The following is an 11,796-nucleotide window of genomic DNA, read 5'->3' as shown; positions in this document are numbered from 1 at the left end:
AAAAATAAATATAGTTTTTGTCCTCTGAAATTTATATTCTGAAATTGGAAAAAAGAATATCAATATTTACATGATAATTTTTAATTTAGAATTCACATACAAAAAGTAATAAGAATCTGTTGCTGTTATAACTTTTATAAAAAGTGTTATATTGTTTAGCGTACTATAATAATTTATTGCGGTATGTATTTTTGTAATATGTACATGTTTTCGTTTAATATATTTTTTTCAAGCAATTTTAAGTGCTAAATAAACTTAATATTAATTATATGTATTTTGTGTGGCTAGTTATACAGTATAATTTTTCTTTTTAATTGTGATCTAAAAATTGAAAATCTAAAGCTCAATTGTTTCAGGATTGTATGTATTTAAAAAAAACAAATTCAGTTAGCGTTCCTCGAATCGAAAGTTTGTGTCTGAGCGTTCTGCTTCATTGATTTCCTGATTCTTCGTGATCTTCTTTTTCTCTGCAGCAACAACACATAGGATGTATCTTATGTATTGGCAATGTACTTTATACAGAGATTATTTATATATGTAAGAAAAAAACGTACATTGCTTTCAAATATTTTCTTGATAATTTTTTATGAGAAGCTTATACAAAATTATTTTTATAAAGTTTTTTTTTATTCAGTTTTTTCAATTTTGCATTTTCTGTAAAGTAGAATAACTAAAAGTAAGAAAGAGAGAAAAACTAAAAGTTTTACTAATTCGTGAGTTTTCAAGATAGTATCGAGTTTAAAATACAATTAGATCTAAACGCTTCCTTTAAAATAAAGGATAATTAACCCTCAAAATACTATAAATGTTTAAGTGTAAACAGATCTTCATCAGTAATTTTACGTTATATATTTAAATACATATATGCTTGATCTTTATAGCTCTACATTTTCTTATTAGCATACCTTCTTGTTTAGATCTTGTCGAGAAATCGCGAAGGAAGGAATACGAAACGAGTTGCGAAAGAAATTCCTAACGGCAAAGGGACAGACAATCTGCTTGGTATAAGTTGTGAATTCCGTTTATCCTCGATTTGATAAACGCCGATTTCTCGTTAGAAAGGAAGTACTGCGTTATAGCTGAATAGATTGTAGGAAATACCTTTTACCCGATGTGTAATTTTAATTCAACAAGGCGCTTGATGAATACAATATAAAAGCAGTAAATTATACTTTAATGGAAGTTCCTAAATTAACTTATTATTTTCTTAATATATATATATATATATATATATATATATATATATATATACATATATTCTAAATGCATATATTTAATAAGTTCACATAGTTCACTTTAAAATTAAAATATATGAAAATGATGATATTGTAAAATTTATAATTTATAAATAATATATTTCCTTATTTTATATAAGATTTTTTTTATACAAAGATTCTTAAATACAATGCTAGTTTGACTTTTGAGAAAATTAAATGGAAATTAATTTGCATACAGAAAGCTCGGTGAATTCAAAAATTTGTGTGCAGATTGCACATCGGTTTTTTTCTCTCATGAGAGCGGATGTGCTTGGTTATTGCACGTAAGAGTTTTCTTCTTAGGAATAATAAATCATTCAAAGATGCATACAATGGATAAATCTTTGCGAGAAAATGCAATAAGATAGATTAAATTATCAAAAAATTGGATAGATTACTTTAATGAAATTGCATTCTTTTTTTTTATGTTAGGAGATTTTATGCCGTTGATAATGTAATGTTGTCTGAAATAGAAAAATTATTAATTATTTTTATATTAATTAATATATTTGTGCTACTAACCTCGAGAGATTTGACGAGACTCTTTCCATATTACGAAACATATTATTGGTAGGATTATCGGATACATTTTAACCATCGTATAAGTTATCTCTATTGCTATATTATTATAGTGAGATTGTGTTATGAGAGTGATAGCTCTCGCAATTCGATATGGTACCATAGTTACAAAAAATCCAGTATAAATACCAACTGCACAACATAGAAGTTATTTCATCAGTATAATGAAGAAGCATAAGAGATTTATGAAGACTTAAATAATCGCTATATTTGCATTAAAATGAAATTTTTACGTACCTAGAGAGATAAAACGTTTCATATCTTTGCTTAACGTTTCAGTTTTTGATTTTAATAATATTAAATCATATAGGATGAAGTAGTTGAGCAAAATAAAAATAAAACATGGGAATATTATAAACATAATAGTGGATGAAACATAAATGTCGTATATAATTTCTTTTACAAAATGATCGTACAAATGTAATTCTATGGCTGTTGCCATTATACACATTGCCCATATGAACAAGATTCCTTTTACAGCTGTCGAAATTTTTAAAAGCGGCTTGAGAAGAGGTGAATTTTTTTGACAAATGATTACGTACGTCTCAATATTTAGTAGAATTATCGTCAGGTTGGACGTGACGAAGCTCATCAAAAATACATAGTCAAGATTCATCTTTAAGTGTATATCGAAAATCCAGTTAAGTACTTATTCAAGTGGTTCAAGCAGGATTACAAAGTTTGATAATACCAGACCTACTATGTAACAGTTAGTGGACGTGTGCATAGTAGAATTTAATACAATAAAGAGACCGAGAAAAGCATTTAGACTAATGCCTACCACCAATAGCGTGAAGTCCATGATATTACGCACGGTTGCGGGAATAATTGGTATAATGATGTTCATTTTGGTAGGATTAGTTGTTGTAATGAGGTCCACTTGAATACGCGGGAATGGATTCTGCATGTGTTCTCTATCTATTCTCATATCACACATGTTAGACATTGTCCAATGTTAGTGGAAGAGTGCAATGTATAGCAGATTGATCGGTTTTCTACAATTTGCGAATCCAAGTCTCTCATTAACACTTTAAAAAATTCTATGTACACATCTTTGTATTTCTTAAAATTTGTAAACTTTTTTTGAACTTTGGTGTAACAAACTTTTGCAACGATTGAACTATGTTTTACTGCAGGAAGAAATATGGAAGAAGTTAAAACGACAAATTATGACGCGGCACATGTTGCTTCGACGATCCACATGTATATTACTGACTGTGACTGGACGATGGTTGGTAGGATCATCACCTATTTACCTTCCCCTATAGGAGTGTAACACTCTGTAATATTATAGGTGGACATCGTCGAGTAACTAACAATGTTATACAATTTGTCGACACGCAAACGTTCCATTTAGTAGAGTGGTTTAACGAAGTGCGAATTATTAGAACTTCAACGTTGCTTATACAATCATTTAAATGATTGTATAATTCTGAAATAAATTTATTATTTTGGAAAAAAATCAACAAGAGACTTAATGCTATGCATTAAGTCAATAATACAAATAATATTTAATGACATACACTCAATGAATGAAATTCACTCTATCTATGTTATTTTTTAATTTCTCCATGTTAATAATAGACTGCTGCAGAATTCATTCATTTGCATAATAAGATATGAGTGTAAATATGAAAGTCTAATATCTTGCAAAAAATTTATGAACGTTCTTATTTATGAGTAGGAAGCATCCGTCCTTGAGGATTCGCTCGAAGGGCTTCGCTTTCTGGTCGCAAATAATAATCAAGTAGCAAACAGAAAAAATGATGTACTAGAATAAATCTTATTTCTTACGGCTTGCTCATTCGAGAAAGAGAAGAGATGAGCTGGACAATGTAGTTGGATATAGCTATGCGAAATAGAAGGAAAGAGAATGTTTCGCATGCGACTGTATAATATAAGATTTGCGGGTTTTGGCAACTAGCCACAAGTGCGATATCGGTCAGCTTTTGCTGGTGATAGATTTATCGTTAGATTTATAAGTTCAACCCCTTTGGCGCAAAGGGGTGTTGTATCTTTCTGAAAATGGAGCGCGACTATCTGGTGTATTGTGCACTCCGGAGGTACTTACAATCGGAGTGTTATCGAAAGGAAAGGACTTGAGAACGATGTATCGTCGTTCTATTGTCGTCGAGGTAATGGAACGAATTAAAAATTGCGGGGGCGGATCGACAAGAATATTTATTGTATTGTATTCGCAAAGTAATATCGATCTTAACTCCGAGTATGTGAATTGTATCGAGCAGTAATTAATGTTAACTATAGTCCTTAGAGCGAGATTTACATGCAATATGTATTATTTATAGTGCCGTATGTAGCAATATTTGCATATATTTATGCAATGACAATTACTTCATTTATAGATTTTGTATATGTGTGTGTGCGCGCGCGCGCGCGCGCGTGTGTGTGTGTGTGTGTGTGTGTGTGTGTAGATTACTCTGTAGCATCTATAAGAGTTATTGGAGACTTTCTTATAGTTAAGAGCTTTGAGCCAGTTTGACTACATGTTTTCATCTTCGAACCAGGTGCGAGCGAGCGCGTGGTTAATTTTTGTGGGTTCCTTCGTGCCCTTTTCTTCTTATTTTCGTCTGCCATGGTTTAGTGATGGAGGGTCTCGGGGCCAAATAAGTGCAGTGGCAGGGCCTTAGGGTCCGGGACCGTAACCGGTTCGCTGCCTGGGCATCATTACGATGTAACTTAAGTGACCCTGAGGAGGCTTCGAGCTGCACGATAATCAGCGAGTTGTATTATCATCGCTGAGTAACAACATTCCATTGGTGGCCTCGAAAGTGTAAAGTAATCATCGTATAATATAGTCGAGTGAACGAATAGTCTAATAAAAAATATCATAATATTTTACTAACTTTATAGCTTTATAGCTTTATTTTAACTAATACTAGTCACATGTTAGAGATAAAATTGATTTTGATTAGTTTTATTATAATTTTATTTATTTTATTATATTTATTGAAATGTTAAATGTTTTAAGACTATATTAAATAAACCTTACATTAAATAAACTGTATTTAAAGAACATATCTTATTGCTTATAATCGTTTGTTTAAAACATACTTTTTTTCCTTGGCAATTATTTCCATCTTTAAGTGTTAACTGTTTCGTCTTTTTAATTGTTTACATTAAAAATATTAAATTTGAAATGATATTTTTAATTATCTTCAATTTATTTGAGTTTATCAAAATACATATAATAATATTGTAAATAATAATCATATTGCAAATATGTAATAAAATAATTTATATATAATTATGAGCACACGTATAAAAAAATACGTGTCATAGTTTTGCCATCGAACTGTCAACTCGCATGAAAGTTTATGTGAGGAACTCATGGTTACATATTTATTTAAATGTGGCACACATCTACCAGATCTTCTGTCACACCTGTTTGACCCGTTTCTCACATAGTTGAATGGTCGGCCATCAGTCGGAACTATCGTCGTGACAGTGTTGCTTTCCGTGTTTATCATATAATTAGTTATAATTAGTTTGTCGTAACTTACTATTATACATTCTTTCTACATCTGTTATTATTTGCGGTGTAATACGCGAATTAAATCATTGTATTGCATTATGATCTTATGAATGAATATTAATTTGCGAGCTAATATATAAGCTTTACTTATTGTTAGTAGATATTTCATACATTACTTATAAATATATAAAACCTGAACCTGTTTTTTTATTAGAACAGGAAGCTGTAAGAAGACGTGTAGTTTGTGTTATGTAAATTTTGCGCTGCGATGGTATCAGAAAAAGGCAATTTATTAAGAGTTTGTACGTTTCACCGCAGTCTCGTGCTCTTCCAAGTACTTTGCTCTTGTTGGTTCTCGTGTCAATAGACTCGATGTATTTTATGCATGACCAGTCGGACAAGTTTTTCCTGATAACCGCAAGCGCGATGCCTGAAGCTCGGTAACATTCGATACTTTATATGCAGGTGTATCTTTAAAAAATTGAGCAAGTTGATGCTCGAGGCTGGCGCTTTAATAGCATAATATAATATAAAATGGTACAAATAATCTTTAAAATTCTTTAAAATTTTATGTACATTCCAATAATTTATTGCTTAAAACAAACAACAAAACGCTTTTTCAAACGCACATAACAGGTTTTGAATATCTGCTTTTAATGTGAATTTTTTTAATATTTAAACGTTTTTATGTAAATACAGTATTATATAATATTTTTAAATTGTGACTTTTATTCCATATTTCTAAAAAGTATTTAAATATGTCATATAATTTAAAATATTTAAAAAATGGCACTGTCCTTTTGATAAAAATATGCACAAAATTCATGTTGTTTATTCTGCTTTTTGAATCAAAACACAAAGCAATGAAGGAAAGAATAATCTGAAAATATAGAATTTATAACAGTTTTCAAATATATTTGTATCACGCGATCGTATGATTTAATGTGTTAACGATGATCGCATGTTACGATCAACGATCGCATGTCAACACAAAGTAGCCTTCCGAGAAATTTGGCTGGAGATTACACTAGTAACATACTTTGTCTGAAAAAGAAATCATCAATAAAAACCTGTGAATTGCCAAGTAAATTACAGTAATCAGCTCTTTTGAACTTAGGATTTTTCGGAAGCACAAAAAAAGAAAAAGAGATGAATGAGTCTAAGTCGTTTTGTTTGTAAGAGACTAATTTGGCGCTTTAATAGCATAATATAATATAAAATGGTACAAATAATCTTTAAAATTCTTTAAAATTTTATGTACATTCCAATAATTTATTGCTTAAAACAAACAACAAAACGCTTTTTCAAACGCACATAACAGGTTTTGAATATCTGCTTTTAATGTGAATTTTTTTAATATTTAAACGTTTTTATGTAAATACAGTATTATATAATATTTTTAAATTGTGACTTTTATTCCATATTTCTAAAAAGTATTTAACTACGAACAGATTTAGAAGGTTATTGTTTAATAGGTCAAAAAAATAAATAAAAATTGCAAACATTGAAATTTTAACAATATATCTATAAATTTTGATAATTTCCATATGAATTAATTTTCATAGATCAAATGAATAAATTAAATAAATTATTTGAACTGATTTAATGTTCTTTTTGACTTATATAAACTTCTAAATTCGAGATTTGATGGTCGTATTATAATTTGATCTTATCAATCATTCAGTCGGCATATAAAATTACGGTAAGACGATCATTGAATCTGAAAATTCGCGGATTTTTGCGAATGAAAAATGACCGGAGAAATCAAAGATTGTCTATGTCAATCATGTTTCTAAATAATAAAAACTTTTTCTGTTGTCTAAGCTTCAAATAACTTTTCTGGTTTACACAATACTTTTGTGTTCTGTAAGAATTTTTTATTGCAATTTCTTACAGAGGAAAGATCTTTAAAACGATTCTTTTTTTATATTCTTTTTTTTGTCCTACATTTCGTATGAAGCTTTCATACCTTTTGTACATTCTTCTATTTTATCATATAAATCATTCTGCTATCTTTCGATTAACGCACTGATAATTTTTCCTGTCATTACCTTTGACTGTTTTTACATCCTTTATAAAATGAAATTGCTTGCGGTCACTTATGTTTTTTAAATTATTCACTTAGTCCATTCTCATCGTTTCAATCATAGGCATTCTCTGCTGTATATCTCTTCATACTATTTCGTTATGTTCGCACATACGTAAATATAGAACCATAATAATCATCGTTTTACAGGAAAATCGTGCAGATAAACCTGGAACTAACTCACGTTAACTCGCATGATTGCGAAGTACAATGTGATTCATAATTAATTCGTAGACGTTTACCAACGAAAATATACATGTAAGATTCATTCGCAATGCAAATTTGACTGCAAAAGCTTCTGTTGAAAAGAAAAGTAATTATACAAAGTAGTGAAGTTATATTTGGATATTTCTGTGGATATTTCTGTCCATGACGTTTTAGTAAATAAACCGACGTTTATGTTGCTATAGATTTGAAATCTTATTAGGCACTTCTTTCCATGTATACATATAATTATCTTACATAATGTTTTAATTATTTCAAATGGCTATTGAAAGAAGAGGTATAAATTCTATAATCCTTCAAAATTATAATAATTCAATGAATCTTTTGCTCAAACTCAACAGCCTTTAAATTAATGTCCAGTTTCTGCAAAAGTCATTTTCTCTTTCATTATTTCGCATCTGCCGCATAAACCGCGAACCGCACAATCGAAAAGCGAATTACTTCTGCGAGAATGAAGAACGTCCGGTTTTTTTTCCTCCTCGCCGTGACCAACATCGCCAAGGCTTTCTTTCGCAGCGAATTCTGCCAACTTTCTTCTTCCGCAATGTTCATCTATTGTTATTTGCGTCGACTCTGGTTGTTATAGCGGAGACAAGTTTCATGGCATTACGTTCACGACATGTTGCAACGCAATGTATCGTGATAATATGCTGAGAGATCTATTTCTCGGCAAAATTAGACAGACATATACACATAGTTCTACATATATAAAAATTGTGTTGCGTAATGATGAGAGAGAATTTGATGTGTGAAAAATCATTGCGTAAGAATTTTCTTCTGGAATCGGTCGATCCAGAGAGAACTCCAGACTTTGTCTTTTAGCTCATGCAACTTTTATTACATGTGCTGAACTTTTACAACCGTCTGACAATCGCCAAACGGCTCTGTATGTCAAAGTCTCTGGACTTGGATTGGCAGCGTCGTTTAATTTGCATATTTTTCTTACGAGGGGATGGACATCACGGCGCTTTTATGACGATTTATTCTCCACAACATCTCGCGGATGGTGTCGTGAATGAAACGTCAACGGAAATAACCGCGCGATAGCACAACGTCTAAACTTTATGCCGTAATTCACGACATTCTTCCTTCGTTTTCCATCCTTCTCACGTCATCAAGTAATCTTGCGTACGTCTCTTTATTTTCATGGTTTATTCGTATATACAAATTATTTCTTCTTCCTCTGTTTATTTCTTCGTTTCTTAAAAAATTATGTACCGTTATCATCATCACTAAATGTTTGTAAAAAAATTAAGAAACTGCATGTATTAGATATGAAAAAAAGAAGAAATCATCGCAACGTCGTGGTACATTTATAAATACGTACGCTTTCGTGCATTTATTATACGAAAGGTGCGGTTTCATTAGCATTCATAACACGTACGTGAGGGAGACCACTGTCGTTCAAGAAATTTCTCCGTATTTTGGAACCTGCAAAGCATTGAACAACACTCATTAGTAAGACGAGTTTTAACTTTTGCAATTAATAATATAATATAAAATTCAAACAAATATAAGATTTAAACGATAAATAAAACGATTTTTATTTTTATTATTATATATTGTAATTATAATAAGATATATTTAGAATTTGTTATTACACGTTTCTGGTAGCAATATTGTTATATTTATTGTAAATTCTTTATTTTTTCTCTTAGCAATTTTTGTTATCTATTAAATATATTAAGTTAATGCGCAGAGAAAATATATTATTCTATTAATTTATTATATAATTATATAATTTATTATTTATTATATAACGTTAAAAAATGTACCAAATTAGTATATTTTTAAATAAATTTAGGAAAGAGAATTTAATTTTTATGTAACGTAACAATAAAAAGCAAAAAATTTAACATTCCGGTACCGGGAATCGAACCCGAGCCTCCTGGGTGAGAGCCAGGTATCCTAGCCACTAAACCATACCGGATCACGAAGAAACCTTCTCTCTCACAGTTTGACAATGATCCAAAAGCATCATCTCTCTTGGACAATATTACATTTGAAGCATTGCATGCTGTTTGTAATCCGGTATGGTCTAGTGGCTAGGATACCTGGCTCTCACCCAGGAGGCTCGGGTTCGATTCCCGGTACCGGAATATATTTTGCTTTTATTTATCATAAAATTTAGGGCCGTTTTATATTTTAAAAGTTTATCTAAAATATTTATTATTCTATATTATAATAAAGGGTTAACGAAATTACAAAAAACAATGTCACAAATAAAATTGTTTTATTACGTCAGATTTATTTTGAATTTTAGGAAAAATCAGCGAAATATTTATAAGAAAAAGAATGTATGATAAATAAAAAAAATAATTATCAATAAAATAACAAAAATGGATAAATGTTTGAATTTTATATATAGAGGAAAGATCCTTATAATGAGATATTAAGTTCATTTTGAATAAATGTTAGAAGTCTATGACAGAATTAAAAAAAATAATAGGTCATTTTGAAAAGAATTTAATAAGCTTTGAGATAACGTTATATAAAATTTAATTCAAATCCCATTTTTTTGAAAATTAAAGATACCATAAAATGTAAAAAGTTGGCAAATCACAAAATCAAAAAATTGTGCTTTTAATATGAGATGCCTCGAGAAATTGATCGAAAAACGCAAAGTATATCAGTATTGCAATCAAAAAATTTTATTTCATGTTTCTAAAATGTAAACAAACATAGTCAGCATGTGTGAAAAATGAGTATGCGATATATTATATTCAAAACTCGTCTCAAGTAGGTTGGAATCAAGCATCACAGAAATAGGCATTTGACGTTCATTCCGGTTGTCCTCTTTATTATTGTAATAACATTTACTCTCTTCAGTCACATTTTCTATAATATAGGAGCATGGGTCATTTTATATTAGAAATACCCTCGGTATCTCATATTACGATTTCCACGTCTTTTGGTTTTACGATCATCAAATCTAACTTCTGTAATTAAACAATTCAACATATCTCATATTTTTCTATTAGTACAATTTTACTCTATCTACATGAAGAATTTATTGCCAAATATTTATTTATTAAATAATAAATAAGATTTAAAGGCTCATCTCAATGAGACTTGAAGAGATCCAAATTCTAAAATCTTTTTTTACAATGACTACAGGCATGATCTAATCATGAATTTTCTACTAAATAATTTTCAATCCAATAAATTCATGGTGGAACCAATAGATAGCATTTATTAGTTTATTAGTTTAGCAAAAATGCTATCTTATAATAGAGAGCTTTCCTCTATTAATTTCTTTTTGTGAAAAATAAAAAATTATCTCGTAAATAACAAAAATATTTGTTTGTCAAGGATATCGAGCGCAGAAAAACAGACATCTTTTCACGTTTGGCAAGTGTTTAGTGAGAATGAATTGTCAGATTTCGATTTATATATAAGTTCTCTGTGTAATAAAATTTTTTTAAAGTTTTATTAAAAATGGATGAAAAAAATACAATTTTAAAATGGATGATAAAATAAATATGAAAGATGACAACTTAGTTAAACATATTTTCTTCGTTACGTAAAAGAAATTTAAATTAATAAGAAAGTTAAATGGCTGTTTTCACATTGTGAAAAAACAATATTAATTTTGTATTTGAACTTTAAAGTGGATCTAACATTTTTAGCACAATAAGAAGAAGCCATTTATAGAATGATATAGATTTATATCATTATTAAGAAATTGACATTAAAAACTTTAAAAGAATAATTAACATTAAATTATTGATAACATAATGTATTCTAGATTCAGCTTTAAGTGTGAAAAATTAGCATTTGATATTGTTATTGATGTTTTCTGTCTGGGTGGCGTTATCTAAAATTAGATCCATGCATGACAATAGGCCATTTTAGTATAGGATATCATGTAGCAACTTGGAAAGGCGTGAAATCGTATTCTTGGTTACTGTCGCGTAAATGGAAATTCCTTTTGCGTGCTGTGCCAAGGACAGCAAACGCGGGACGATACATTGAGAGACCAACTAGTCCGATTTACTTGCAATTTCCACATCAACTGGATATACATATATATATATATATATATATACATATATATATATATATATATATATAGTAATAACTTACTATAGTACATAACTAATTAATAACGTAAGTTAATTAACGAGACAACAACAATAAGTAAGTTAATTTACTAT

General features: G+C 29.6%; 2 non-coding genes across 2 annotated transcripts; one reads left to right on the top strand and one right to left on the bottom strand.

Moving 5' to 3' along the window:
* Positions 1–9,497: 9,497 nt before the first annotated feature.
* On the bottom strand, positions 9,498–9,569 carry Trnae-cuc. Its single transcript has one exon. It is a non-coding gene; the product is annotated as a tRNA-Glu (tRNA).
* A 97-nt stretch (positions 9,570–9,666) lies between these two features.
* Positions 9,667–9,738, top strand: Trnae-cuc. Its single transcript has one exon. It is a non-coding gene; the product is annotated as a tRNA-Glu (tRNA).
* Positions 9,739–11,796: the final 2,058 nt, after the last annotated feature.

This window comes from Atta cephalotes (genome assembly GCF_000143395.1).
Source record: "Atta cephalotes unplaced genomic scaffold scaffold00028, whole genome shotgun sequence".
NCBI lineage: Eukaryota > Metazoa > Arthropoda > Insecta > Hymenoptera > Formicidae > Atta > Atta cephalotes.
The sequence above is the reverse complement of the archived record's forward strand: the minus strand, read 5'-3'. Positions and strand labels throughout refer to the sequence as shown.